Consider the following 15,928-nt stretch of genomic DNA (forward strand, 5'->3'; position numbering starts at 1 on the left):
GGCGGTTATATTTGTTAAACGATGTCTTGATCGAGTTACAGGTGGTGAACGTACAAAAGGTGATGAACGTCTTGCTCGGTGCATTCACTGAATATCCTATTAGTTTTAAAAAGGAAAGAAAAATTATAATAAGTTATCCAATCAATAGACTTTTCTGATTTTGCCCACGTTTCGAATAGCCAAAAGATGCAGCAGAGGGGCAGGATTCGTTTGGTCTCAATATAATTGAGGACTGTTTGGCTCCAATAACCCGGTCCACGTACAAATCCAACTATTACTACGAACCAAAAAATTTTGAAGTCTATCAATTTAACCACTTAAAATAAATTTTCGTAATTTTAAGAAATTTAGATAAGAAGTAGAAAAAATTCTAAGTCCTAAAAACTAGAATGGCGAGAAATAAGAGAGAAAAAGAGTTCGTCGCAAAAGGTCGAAAAAGAAAAAAAATGGTTGAAAAATAAAAGGTGACGGAAAAATAAAAGAAACTTATAAAAACTTAAAAATACTTGACTAACCTAACCTTATTACTACAACTAACTTAAAATTATAATCGCAAATTGAAATTACTAATTGGAATGATAATTGGTACATAGTAAAAGGTCTAAAAATATTAAAGCTTACAGGAAAAACTAAATCCCAAATGGAAATAACTTAAAAAGAAACTAAAACTTAAAAAGGCGTCGCAAAATTCTAAAGTACCTAAATCTTAATTTAAGGAATAAGCACTTAAGGGATTTTACGGCAAAGCCTAAAAATCTAAAATTACTACGGTAAATACTATGTCTAAAAACTAAGTACGAATAATAAAAAATATAAAAATTACGCTAAAACAATTAAAAGATACAAAAATATAAAAGTTATAAAAAGTTATAAAAAATATTAGATTTTATAAAAATATTATTTTTATATTTTATATATTTTTGTATTAAATATTATATATAATAAAACTAGTTTTTAAGTTAATTAAAATAAACTAAAAACTTAAATATAATAATAATAGATAATAGATTAGGGTTAGATAATAATAATAAAATAAAATCCGTATTTAATGCGTGATTAGGGTTTGGATGTGGTGTTGTCAGACCCCTCATGCGAGTCGCATGGAATAAAGGGGTGGGTCATGCGAGTCGCATGGACACCCTGAACTGGTTCAATTGGACTGGTTCAAATGACAGGTCACGTAATTATTTAATATTTATTTTTAATTTCTGTTTTATATATAATATAAGATATAAATATATAATTTAAATAAAAACTTAATAAAATACTAAAATAAAATACAAATACTTTAATATTTTGTAAATAATAAAGAAAAACTTAAAATACACTTTAAAATATGTTTTTTTTTTTTTTATATTTTTAATTTTTAAACAAAAATATAAATTTTACAAAAACTAATTATAACTTAAAAATTAAAAATATGGCGTTTCGCTTCGGCGGTTCCCCGGCAGCGGCGCCAAAAATACTTGATGTGCAGCGGGGTAGTATACAAAATAGTTTATATTTTACTAGGAAAAACTATTAAATACGATACAATTTTACACAAGATATTTATTTATTTATAGAATGGATATACTTAAACCTTGCTACAACACTTATAGGCAGTGTACCTAATCGTACAGTAGTGTAGTTTTTAGTAAGTCCGGTTCGTTCCACAGGGAAATCTTTAAACAAAGCTCAACGCTATATTAGTTTACTTTTATAAAAATACAAATATATATATAAGTAATATTATTATTATAAAGGGGGATTTTTACCGTTTAATGACCGGTTTGTCGATTTTAAAACTTTAGTCGCAGTTAAAACCTAATGTAAAATATAAAATAAATACAAGACTTAAATTAAAGCGTAAAGTAAATAATGATAATGAAATTGCGAATAATAAAAGTGCGATAAAATAAACTTGCGATAATTAAAAAGTACGATAATTAAAAGTGCGATTAAATAAAATAACAATAAATAAAAGTGCGATAATTAGAAGTGCAATTAAATATAAAATAAAGGAAATTAAATATGAAATAAAAGAATTATGCTTATTTAAACTTCCGTAATCATGATGTTTGACGTGTTGATTTTAGTTTTATGCCCATGGGTTAATTGTCCTTTGTCCTGGATTATTCAATATGTCCGTCTGGTTTTTGTCCATAACAGTCCATCAGTCATAAATATAAAGTGCGAGTGTCCTCGTCAAATTATTATTATACCCGAAGTTAAATATTCCAACTAATTGGGGATTCGAATTGTAACAAGGTTTTAATACTTTGTTTAATGAATACACCAGGTTATCGACGGCGTGTAAACCAAGGTTTTACTACTTTGTTAACAATTACACCAATTACCCTTGAATGTAATTTCACCCCTGTTTTAATTATTCTAGTGGCTATTAATCCATTCCCGTGTCCGGTTAAATGAACGATTATTCGTACATATAAATACCCCGCCCATCGTGTCAGATCGAGTGTATATGGTAATTTATAGGGACGCCCAATTGTAAATCTTTATATTAACATTAACAAACTTTCATTTAGTTAAACAAATATAAAGCCCATTAATAGCCCATAGTCTAATTTTCACAAGTGTCGTTCTTTTGTCCAAACCCCAATTATGGTACAAAGCCCAATTACCCAATTTTAGTAATCAGCCCAACATCATGATTACTTCGTTTTAAATAAGCATAATGATAACTTAGCTACGAGACATTAATATAAAAAGGTTGAACATAACTTACAATGATTAAAAATAGTGTAGCATTACACGGACAGAATTTCGACTTACACCCTTACAACATTCGCTAACATCCCCTTATTATTAGGATTTAAAATAAAAATTAAAATTAAAATATAAAATATATATATATTACGTATATATTGAGAGAGAGATAGATATTATGTGTAAAGAAAACGGATGCCAGAAGTCGCTTTAAATAGAATGTGGCCTGGAAAAGGGGGTCATGCGACTCGCATGAGTTTCCCCTTCCAGCCATGCGAGTCGCATGACAAGAGATTCCAGCTCATGATCTTTTGTCTGATTGCTTGTCGACATAATAAATAAATAATATAAATATATAAATAATTTTAATAATTATTTATATATTATATTATATTTATATGCATAGTTGAGTAGATATTTTTGGTCCGTTGCGTCGGGCGTTTCTTCTAGGCTCAGGTCCCGGTTCCGGATTTTCGGACGTCCTCGCGTATTATTTTAAATCGCGTACTTTGCGTCTTGTAACTTGTACTCTTGTCATTTTGAGACGTTCCTCATCAATATTTTGAACTTTTTTAATTGTATCTTGTACTTTTTAGCTCTTTGGACCTTTTTGTCTTCAATTTGTCGAATTTGCCTTTTATCTTCTCTTTTTAATATTTAAACGAATATCGCTTGTAATTTGAACAATTGCAACTAAAATCTTGTCTTTCCTGAGGAATAATGCTATAAAATATGTGTTCATTTTTGGCATTATCATATATACACTCCAATGATCAGCTCTTAGCAACCCATGTGAGTCACCTAACACATGTGGGAACCATCATTTGGCAACTAGCATGAAATATCTCATAAAATTACAAAAATATGAGTAATCATTCATGACTTATTTACATGAAAACAAAATTACATATCCTTTATATCTAATCCATACACCAACGACCAAAAACACCTACAAACACTTTCATTCTTCAATTTTCTTCATCTAATTGATCTCTCTCAAGTTCTATCTTCAAGTTCTAAGTGTTCTTCATATATTCTACAAGTTCTAGTTACATAAAATCAAGAATACTTTCAAGTTTGCTAGCTCACTTTCAATCTTGTAAGGTGATCATCCAACCTCAAGAAATCTTTGTTTCTTACAGTAGGTTATCATTCTAATACAAGGTAATAATCATATTCAAACTTTGGTTCAATTTCTATAACTATAACAATCTTATTTCAAGTGATGATCTTACTTGAACTTGTTTTCGTGTCATGATTCTGCTTCAAGAACTTCGAGCCATCCAAGGATCCGTTGAAGCTAGATCCATTTTTCTCTTTTCCAGTAGGTTTATCCAAGGAACTTAAGGTAGTAATGATGTTCATAACATCATTCGATTCATATATATAAAGCTATCTTATTCGAATGTTTAAACTTGTAATCACTAGAACATAGTTTAGTTAATTCTAAACTTGTTCGCAAACAAAAGTTAATCCTTCTAACTTGACTTTTAAAATCAACTAAACACATGTTCTATATCTATATGATATGCTAACTTAATGATTTAAAACCTGGAAACACGAAAAACACCGTAAAACCGGATTTACGCCGTCGTAGTAACACCGCGGGCTGTTTTAGGTTAGTTAATTAAAAACTATGATAAACTTTGATTTAAAAGTTGTTATTCTGAGAAAATGATTTTTATTATGAACATGAAACTATATCCAAAAATTATGGTTAAACTCAAAGTGAAAGTATGTTTTCTAAAATGGTCATCTAGACGTCGTTCTTTCGACTGAAATGACTACCTTTACAAAAACGACTTGTAACTTATTTCTTCAACTATAAACCTATACTTTTCTGTTTAGATTCATAAAATAGAGTTCAATATGAAACCATAGCAATTTGATTCACTCAAAACGGATTTAAAATGAAGAAGTTATGGGTAAAACAAGATTGGATAATTTTTCTCATTTTAGCTACGTGAAAATTGGTAACAAATCTATTCCAACCATAACTTAATCAACTTGTATTTTATATTATGTAATCTTGAGATACCATAGACACGTATACAATGTTTTGACCTATCATGTCGACACATCTATATATATTTCGGAACAACTATAGACACTCTATATGTGAATGTTGGAGTTAGCTATACAGGGTTGAGGTTGATTCCAAAATATATATAGTTTGAGTTGTGATCAATACTGAGATACATATACACTGGGTCGTGGATTGATTCAAGATAATATTTATCGATTTATTTCTGTACATCTAACTGTGGACAACTAGTTGTAGGTTACTAACGAGGACAGCTGACTTAATAAACTTAAAACATCAAAATATATTAAAAGTGTTGTAAATATATTTTAAACATACTTTGATATATATGTATATATTGTTATAGGTTCGTGAATCAACCAGTGGCCAAGTCTTACTTCCTGACGAAGTAAAAATCTGTGAAAGTGAGTTATAGTCCCACTTTTAAAATCTAATATTTTTGGGATGAGAATACATGCAGGTTTTATAAATGATTTACAAAATAGACACAAGTACGTGAAACTACATTCTATGGTTGAATTATCGAAATTGAATATGCCCCTTTTTATTAAGTCTGGTAATCTAAGAATTAGGGAACAGACACCCTAATTGACGCGAATCCTAAAGCTAGATCTATTGGGCCTAACAAACCCCATCCAAAGTACCGGATGTTTTAGTACTTCGAAATTTATATCATATCCGAAGGGTGTCCCGGAATGATGGGGATATTCTTATATATGCATCTTGTTAATGTCGGTTACCAGGTGTTCACCATATGAATGATTTTTATCTCTATGTATGGGATGTGTATTGAAATATGAAATCTTGTGGTCTATTATTATGATTTGATATATATAGGTTAAACCTATAACTCACCAACATTTTTGTTGACGTTTTAAGCATGTTTATTCTCAGGTGATTATTAAGAGCTTCCGCTGTCGCATACTTAAATAAGGACGAGATTTGGAGTCCATGCTTGTATGATATTGTTTAAAAACTGCATTCAAGAAACTTATTTTGTTGTAACATATTTGTATTGTAAACCATTATGTAATGGTCGTGTGTAAACAGGATATTTTAGATTATCATTATTTGATAATCTACGTAAAGCTTTTTAAACCTTTATTGATGAAATAAAGGTTATGGTTTGTTTTAAAATGAATGCAGTCTTTGAAAAACGTCTCATATAGAGGTCAAAACCTCGCAACGAAATCAATTAATATGGAACGTTTTTGATCAATAAGAACGGGACATTTCATCGTTGACCATCGACCGATGGTGACTGGCGATCGGCTGATAGACTAGACCTTCGACCGATGGTGTATGACCTTCGACCAGTGGTTATTATTTTAGACAATCGACCGATGGGAGGACCATCGACCGATGGTGTGGTGATAATCGATCGACCATCTCTGACGATTGACCGAAGTACTTTTGCACTTAAAATTTTTCTAAGTAATATGTATTAGCTGTTATGCTGTCCGTGTGTCTAATTTTTAGTAGAATACGTACTGACTTGGTTTATATAATTCTCAGGAGATAAGAATAAGGAAGAAGCTCATAGTTTGATAACTGAGCAGTTGCTGGTAATTGGTGAGTGGGTCTATCTCTGGATAGAGTTTAAGTAGCATGCCATGCTACTGTGATTAACTCTTTTACCATGTTTTACTTTAGTGATATTACCATGCTAGTTAGATGATTGCATGCGTATTGTTGCTATGTGATGTTATGTGCTCACTGTGTTTGGAACCAGCCGGGTGTAACACCGGCCATTTTTTTTAAATCAGCGGAAGATATATAAAATAGATTTTAATAATTAAACACACCCACATTAATACATTACATAAAACCGTAGTAAATCTTACTTAATACATCTAAATCCGGGTTACGTTAAAACATCCATTTTATTATAAAACATCATCAGAGTTCAACCATGTGAAACATGTCTTCACGTCCGCCCTTCCTTAACAAAGCATCAATACCTAAACCTGTAAGGAAGGGAAATGTGAGGGATTAGCATAACGCTAAGTGAGTAGGTAAATCTACAGATATAATCTGAAACGCCCATCCATATTACTATAAATGCAGTATGTTATTCATTGGTCCCATAGCGAGGTATTTAACCTCTATATGATACGTTTTAGAAAAATATTGCATTTATTTCATAAAAAGCACACCATTATCATACATAATGCATGTTTTAAACAAGTGGGCGATTATTTAAGAAATAATCCCCATGATATGTGACGACCCGGAAATTTCCGATCAAATTTAAACTTAATGAGTAATCCCGACACGATAAGCAAAGTCTGTAATGCTGAATCTCAAAATTTTGAAGTGTTTTCATTTATGCAATTACCCTTTGACTGTTCTCGATGATTCACGAACCTATAGTGTATATATATAAATGATTAATATATTTATCTAAGTAACAAAACTTAAAATTTAAAACCATTTTATAAATATAATAGTTGAATATATATATATATGATTGCAATACAATTGATGATTATATGTTTGTTGTAATATATTAAAATATATAAATATTAAATATATGTATATAATTAGTAGACACTACATAAGTAATAAATTGTAATTGAAGTATATTAAATGTAACTGCGAGTTAAAAATATAACTATTATGACAAATATTATTATTACTAATTCCATTAATACCTATAATAGTAATATTAATAAATACTAAATATTAAAATTTTAATAAATTTAATGTAATGATTATCAAAATAAATACTTAAAATATAAACATTACTATAAGAATGACTAAATGTATTATTTAGTTGTAATTTAGATATTATTAGCTAATATGATTCATACTGATAATGCTAAAAACGAACATATATTTCATAGCATTATTCCTCAAGAAAGACAAGCTTTTAGTTGCAATTGTTCTATTTACAAGTGATATTTGTTTAAATAAATAAAAGGTGAAGACAAAAGACAGATTCGACGAATTGAAGACGCAAACGACCAAAAAGCTCAAAAGTACAAAAGACAATCAAAAAGGTTCCAATTATTGATAAGAAACGTCTCGAAATCACAAGAGTACAAGATTCAAAACGCAAAGTACAAGATATTAAATTGTACGCGAGGACGTTCGAAAATCCGGAACGTGGACCAGAGTCAACTCTTAACGCTCGACGCAACGGACTAAAAATTACAAGTTAACTATGTATATAAATATAATATAATATATAATTAATTATATTAATTATATATATATTATATATATATATTAAAAACCGTCGGCAGCAAGAAACTCCAAGGGTGTGAGCTGTAAATATATCTCCGCGACTCGCGGAGTTTTAAGGGCATTTTGCCGCGAGTCGCGGAGCCCCAATTTTCAACTCTGGCTATAAAGCCAACCGAATTCTGATCAAATTTCATCATCTTTTTCTTTCTTCCTCTTCATACGTAAATATATTTATATTTATAATTTATATTTTAATTTTAATTATAATTCTAATAATAAGGGTATGTTAGCGAATGTTGTAAGGGTGTAAGTCGAAATTCTGTCCGTGTAACGCTACGCTATTTTTAATCATTGTAAGTTATGTTCAACCTTTTTATATTAATGTCTCGTAGCTAAGTTATTATTATGCTTATTTAAAACGAAGTAATCATGATGTTGGGCTAATTACTAAAATTGGGTAATTGGGCTTTGTACCATAATTGGGGTTTGGACAAAAGAACGACACTTGTGGAAACTAGACTATGGGCTATTAATGGGCTTTATATTTGTTTAACTAAATGAAAGTTTGTTAATGTTAATATAAAGATTTACAATTGGGCGTCCCTATAAATTACCATATACACTCGATCGGACACGATGGGCGGGGTATTTATATGTACGAATAATCGTTCATTTAACCGGACACGGGAATGGATTAATAGCCACTAGAATAATTAAAACAGGGGTGAAATTACATTCAAGGGTAATTGGTGTAATTGTTAACAAAGTAGTAAAACCTTGGTTTACACGCAGTCGATAACCTGGTGTATTCATTAAACAAAGTATTAAAACCTTGTTACAATTCGAATCCCCAATTAGTTGGAATATTTAACTTCGGGTATAATAATAATTTGTCAAGGACACTTGCAATTTATATTTATGACTGATGGACTGTTATGGACAAAAACCAGACGAACATATTGAATAATCCAGGACAAAGGACAATTAACCCAAGGGCATAAAACTAAAATCAACACGTCAAACATCATGATTACGGAAGTTTAAATAAGCATAATTCTTTTATTTCATATTTAATTTCCTTTATTTTATATTTAATTGCACTTCTAATTATCGCACTTTTATTTATTGTTATTTTATTTAATCGCACTTTTAATTATCGTACTTTTAATTATCGCAATTTAATTTTATCGCATTTTTATTATTCGCAATTTCATTATCGTTATTTACTTTACGCTTTAATTTAAAGTCTTGTATTTATTTTATATTTTACATTAGGTTTTAACTGCGACTAAAGTTTTAAAATCGACAAGCCGGTCATTAAACGGTAAAAACCCCCCTTTATAATAATAATATTACCTATATATATATTTGTATTTTTATAAAAATTAACTAATATAGCGTTGAGCTTTGTTTAAAGATTTCCCTGTGGAACGAACCGGACTTACTAAAAACTACACTACTGTACGATTAGGTACACTGCCTATAAGTGTTGTAGCAAGGTTTAAGTATATCCATTCTATAAATAAATAAATATCTTGTGTAAAATTGTATCGTATTTAATAGTATTTCCTGCTAAAATTTAATAGTATTTTATACCCCTCTGCTTTGACCTCAAGTATTTTTGGCGCCGCTGCCGGGGAACTATCTTAAAAGCCGGAAGCGCAACGCTAATATAAAAAAAAAAAAAAAGATTTTTAGTTACTTTTATTAAAAGTCGTTTTTATAAAAATACGTTTTAAATATTCGAAAATATAAAAAGAAAAAACAAAAATATTAGTATTTTTAAGATTTTGTTAAATATTTAAGTTTTATAAAGTTTCTTTATTTCTATTTTAGTTTATAAAAATATAAGTTTTATTTTAAAATCTTTTATTTATTTAAAAAAACAGAAAACAGAAAAAAAAAAAGAAAAAAAAAAAGAAAAACGCGTAAAAAGATAAATCTGTCAGCTCAAATTCTGAACCCCGCGACTCGCGGGGTTTTCTTCTTTAATTGCCGCGACTCGCGGAGGGTTTCTGACAGGCGACAAGGAAGCCCTAATCGAGCATTAATTACGGGATATTATTAATATTAATTATTAATTAAACCTAATTATTATTATTATTATTATTAGTTTTAATTTTACTTTTACTTTTTATTTATATATTTTAGTTAAATTAATTTTATTAAATTGTAAAATTAATAATTTTATAAAATAAATAATATAAAAATAATATTTTTATAAAAATTGTACTTTTTACAACTTTTTGTATATTTTTATATTTTGTACCTTTTTAATCGTTGTAGCGTAATATTTGTATTTTTAGCTCATATTTAATTTTAAACTTAGTTTTAGCTATAGTTATTTTTACTCCTATATTTTTAGGCTTTGCCGTAGAATTCCTTAAGTGCTTTTTCTTTAGACTAAGATTTAGGTGCTTTAGAATTTTGCGACGACTTTTTTTTAAGTTTTAGTTTCTTTTTAAGTTATTTCCATTTGGGATTTAGTTTTTCTTGTAAGCTTTAATATTTTTAGACACCTTTTACTATGTATCAATTATCATTCTAATTAGTAATTTCAATTTGCGATTATAATTTTAAGTTAGTTGTAGTAATAAGGTTAGGTTAGTTAAGTATTTTTAAGTTTTTATAAGTTTCTTTTATTTTTCCGTCACCTTTTATTTTTCAACCATTTTTTCTTTTTCGACCTTTTTCGACGAACTCTTTTTCTCTCTTATTTCTCGCTATTCTAGTTTTTAGGACTTAGAATTTTTTTTTTCTACTTCTTATCTAAAATTCTTAAAATTACGAAAAATTTATTTTAAGTGGTTAAATTGATAGACATAAAAATTTTCTGGTTCGTAGTAATAGTTGGATTTGTACGTGGACCGGGTTATTGGAGCCAAACAGTCCTCAATTATATTGAGACCAAACGAATCCTGCCCCTCTGCTGCATCTTTTGGCTATTCGAAACGTGGGCAAAATCAGAAAAGTCTATTGATTGGATAACTTATTATAATTTTTCTTTCTTTTTTAAAACTAATAGGATATTCAGTGAATGCACCGAGCAAGACGTTCATCACCTTTTGTACGTTCATCACCTGTAACTCGATCAAGACATCGTTTAACAAATATAACCGCCGTTGATTTTTCTTTAGAATCGTCATCCAGTCGACCAAGTACTTCAGTTCAAATTTCCGATAATCCATTTTTTGAACCCAACCTCACAATTGAGAATCCAGAGAATATTCAGGAACGGTTCGTAGATCCTGAACCATTAAACTTTCCTCCGGAACCACCAATCATTCAAACAGAGATTGTTGAGGAACGAACCATTAAATCAGAATCATCTAGTGATACCGATTCAACAAATTCAATTATGGAAAATCTGGAACCTTTAAGTATGGAAGACCGAATGAGAGCTAAACGCACTGGCCAAGGTCACGCAATTACTCATCCAGACATTAATGCGCCAGATTATGAAATCAAAGGACAAATTTTACACATGGTGACTAATCAATGCCAATTTAGTGGTGCGCCGAAGGAAGATCCAAATGAACATCTACGTACCTTTAATAGGATCTGCACACTATTTAAAATACGAGAAGTGGAGGATGAACAGATATATCTCATGTTATTTCCCTGGACTTTAAAGGGAGAAGCCAAAGATTGGTTGGAATCGTTACCTGAAGGGGCGATCGATACATGGGACGTTTTAATTGATAAATTTCTTAAACAATTCTTTCCTGCATCTAAAGCCGTAAGACTTCAAGCAGAAATTGTTACGTTCACACAGAAGCCAAATGAAACTCTATATGAGGCGTGGACAAGATATGGAAAGTTATTAAGAGGATGTCCGCAACATGGTTTAGACACCTGTCAAATAGTACAAATATTTTACCGAGGATGCGACATCACTACAAGAAAAGACATAGATATAGCAGCTGGTGGTTCTATTATGAAGAAAACCGAAACTGATGCTTACAAAATTATTGATAATACTGCTTCCCACTCACATGAGTGGCACCAAGAAAAAGATATCATTAGATCATCTAAAGCAGCTAGAGCCGATTCTAGCCATGACTTAGATTCCATTTCCGCAAAGATAGATGCTTTCGAGAGACGAATGGAAAAGATGACTAAGGATATTCATGCTATACGAATTAGTTGTGAGCAGTGTGGAGGACCACATTTGACAAAAGATTGTCTCAGTATTGAATTAACAATGGAACAAAGAGAGAATATTTCATACATAAACCAAAGGCCTGGAAATAATTATCAGAATAATTATCAACCGCCAAAACCGATTTACAATCAAAACCAGAATTATAACCGAAATATTCCATACAACAACCAACAAGGTCCTAGCAATCAACAAGTATCCAATAATACTTACAATCAGCAAAGACCGAATTTTCAAAACAAACCACCACAACAAACCGATGATAAAAAGCCGAATTTAGAAGATATGATGACGAAGCTAGTTGAAACTCAAACGCAGTTTTTCACATCTCAAAAACAAACCAATGAACAAAATGCTCAAGCATTTAGAAATCAACAAGCTTCTATTCAAAATCTAGAACAAGAAGTAAGTAACCTAGCAAGGTTAATAGGTGAAAGAAAACCGGGAAGTCTACCAAGCGATACAAATGCTAACCCCCGGAATGAAACAGCTAAAGCTATTACCACAAGAAGTGGAACAACACTTAAACCACCTGAAATACCTGTAACTTCTGATGAAACTATTCCTACTACACAAGAACCACAACCTGATCAAGATAAGGAAAAAGAACCGGTAGTTGAAAAGGTTAATGAAGATAACACAGTTAAGGATAAACCTTATGTTAAACCATACCAACCACCACTTCCTTACCCGAGTAAAATGAAGAAAGAGAAACTTGAAGCCGAGCAATCCAAATTCCTGGATATGTTTAAACAGATAAATGTAAATCTTCCTTTCATTGATGTGATTTCAGGAATGCCAAGATATGCTAAATTCTTGAAAGATCTAATCACGAATAGAAAGAAAATGGAAGAACTCTCGGCTGTCACTATGAATGCTAATTGTTCAGCAGTGCTGTTGAATAAGATACCAGAAAAACTATCTGATCCAGGAAGTTTCACAATTCCATGTTTTCTGGGTAGTCTTAGTTCAATAGAAGCATTGGCAGACTTAGGTGCTAGTATAAATCTAATGCCGTATTCACTATACGCTAAACTAGACCTCGGAGAATTAAAACCAACCAGAATAAGCATACAACTAGCCGATAGATCAATAAAATATCCTAGAGGGATAATGGAGAACATGCTAGTTAAAGTTGGTACTTTAGTATTTCCAGTAGATTTTGTTGTTTTGGACATGGAAGAAGATTCTCAAGTTCCTCTCATATTAGGAAGACCATTCTTAAACACGGCTAAAGCAATGATAGACGTGTTCGGTAAGAAACTGACCCTAAGTATAGAGGATGAGAGTGTTACCTTTTCAGTTGATAGAGCAATGCAACAACCACAATCTGCAGATGATACATGTTATTATATTCAAACTATAGATGCACATGCAGAATTATTAGAAGAATTTCCAGAATTACAAGGAACAGGAGAATGTTCTTTAGGAGAAGGTAATGAACCAATTGATGAAGCTGAAATGTTAGCTACACTTATAGCTAATGGATATGAACCAACAACAGAAGAAATTCAAATGCTAAAAGAAGAAGATAGATATCGATATAAATCATCGATAGAAGAACCTCCGAAATTAGAGTTAAAGCCACTTCCAAACCATTTGGAATACGCTTATTTACATGGTGAATCTGAATTACCTGTAATAATATCGTCTTCTCTTACTGAAAATGAGAAATCACAACTCATTTCTGTGTTGAAAGCTCATAAACCAGCTATTGCATGGAAGATTCATGATATTAAAGGAATAAGTCCTTCGTATTGCACACATAAAATCCTTATGGAAGAAGGTCATAAAACGTATGTGCAACGCCAACGAAGACTAAATCCTAATATGCAAGATGTAGTTAAGAAATAGATTATTAAACTGCTAGATGCAGGTTTGATATATCCAATTTCTGATAGTCCATGGGTAAGCCCAGTTCAATGCGTACCTAAGAAGGGTGGCATGACTGTTATCACAAATGAGAAAAATGAGCTTATTCCTACTAGGACTGTAACAGGATGGCGTGTATGTATTGATTATAGAAAATTAAATGACGCCACCAGAAAAGATCACTTTCCCTTACCTTTCATAGATCAAATGTTGGAAAGATTAGCCGGAAATAGTTACTATTGTTTTCTAGATGGATTTTCCGGATATTTTCAAATTCCAATAGCACCCGAAGATCAAGAGAAAACCACATTTACGTGCCCTTATGGTACTTTTGCTTACAAACGCATGCCATTTGGACTTTGTAACGCCCCTGCAACCTTTCAAAGGTGTATGATGGCGATTTTTCACGACATGATAGAAGAATGCATGGAAGTATTCATGGATGACTTTTCAGTCTTCGGTGATACATTTAAATCATGTCTAGTTAATCTGGAACGAATGCTAATTAGATGCGAAAAATCAAATCTAGTACTTAATTGGGAGAAATGCCATTTCATGGTTAAAGAAGGCATCGTTCTTGGACATAAAATTTCAAAAGAAGGAATTGAAGTGGATAGAGCTAAAGTAGATGTAATTGCTAAACTTCCACATCCCACCAATGTTAGAGGAGTTAGGAGTTTTCTAGGGCATGCTGGTTTTTACCGACGTTTCATAAAAGATTTTTCTAAAATTGCCACTCCTATGAATAAACTCCTAGAAAAGGATGCTCCATTCATCTTTTCAGATGAGTGTATCAAATCTTTTAATATTCTTAAAGAAAAACTCACTAATGCACCGATCATGATAACACCAAATTGGAATCTACCATTTGAACTAATGTGCGATGCAAGTGATTTTGCAATGGGAGCCGTTTTAGGACAAAGGATTGAAAAACGATTTCAACCTATATATTATGCTAGTAAGACATTACAAGGAGCACAAACGAACTATACAACTACTGAAAAAGAACTCCTTGCTATTGTCTTTGCTTTTGACAAATTTCGATCATATCTCGTTCTAGCAAAAACGGTGGTCTATACCGACCATTCTGCTCTTAGATACCTATTTTCAAAACAAGATGCTAAACCAAGATTAATCCGTTGGATCTTACTCTTACAAGAGTTTGATATTGAAATCCGAGATAAAAGAGGAGCAGAAAATCTCGCCGCTGATCATCTTTCTCGTCTTGAAAATCCCGAATTAGAAGTTCTGAATGAATCGGCCATACAAGACAACTTTCCTGATGAATATCTATTGAAGATAGATTATAAAGAAATCCCATGGTTTGCAGACTATGCAAACTACTTAGTTTGTGGATTCCTTGAAAAAGGATTATCGTACCAAAGACGAAAGAAATTCTTCAGTGATATAAAACACTATTTCTGGGAAGATCCACATCTGTTTAAAAGTTGTCCCGATGGAATAATACGCCGATGTGTATTTGGAGATGAAGCTAGTAAAATTTTAAACCATTGTCACACAGGACCAACAGGAGGGCATTATGGGCCTCAACTAACAGCAAGAAAAGTTTATGAAGCTGGATTCTATTGGCCTACAATTTACAAAGACGCACACCTTCTTTGCAAATCCTGTGATGCATGTCAAAGGGCCGGAAAAATAAGTCAACGTGATGAAATGCCACAAAATGTCATCCAAGTATGTGAAGTATTTGACATTTGGGGTATTGACTTTATGGGTCCATTTCCAAAATCTCATAATAACCTATATATACTCGTAGCCATTGATTATGTATCTAAATGGGCGGAAGCACAAGCTCTCCCAACTAACGATGCACGAGTTGTAGTCAACTTTTTAAAACGTCTTTTTGCAAGGTTTGGAACACCGAAAGCTTTAATAAGTGATCGGGGTACTCATTTCTGTAATAATCAACTTGAGAAAGTTCTTAAAAGATA

General features: G+C 31.4%; 1 long non-coding RNA gene across 1 annotated transcript in view; it reads right to left on the reverse strand.

Annotated features, from left to right (window-relative positions):
* Positions 1-6,523: 6,523 nt before the first annotated feature.
* Positions 6,524-15,928, reverse strand: part of LOC139839570 (uncharacterized) — a 68,426-nt gene continuing 59,021 nt past the window's right edge. Inside the window, exon 3 of the long non-coding RNA XR_011756984.1 lies at positions 6,524-6,720. This is a non-coding gene — a long non-coding RNA (uncharacterized lncRNA). The remainder of the gene's footprint in view (positions 6,721-15,928) is intronic.

This window comes from Rutidosis leptorrhynchoides, chromosome 4 (assembly GCF_046630445.1).
Source record: "Rutidosis leptorrhynchoides isolate AG116_Rl617_1_P2 chromosome 4, CSIRO_AGI_Rlap_v1, whole genome shotgun sequence".
NCBI lineage: Eukaryota > Viridiplantae > Streptophyta > Magnoliopsida > Asterales > Asteraceae > Rutidosis > Rutidosis leptorrhynchoides.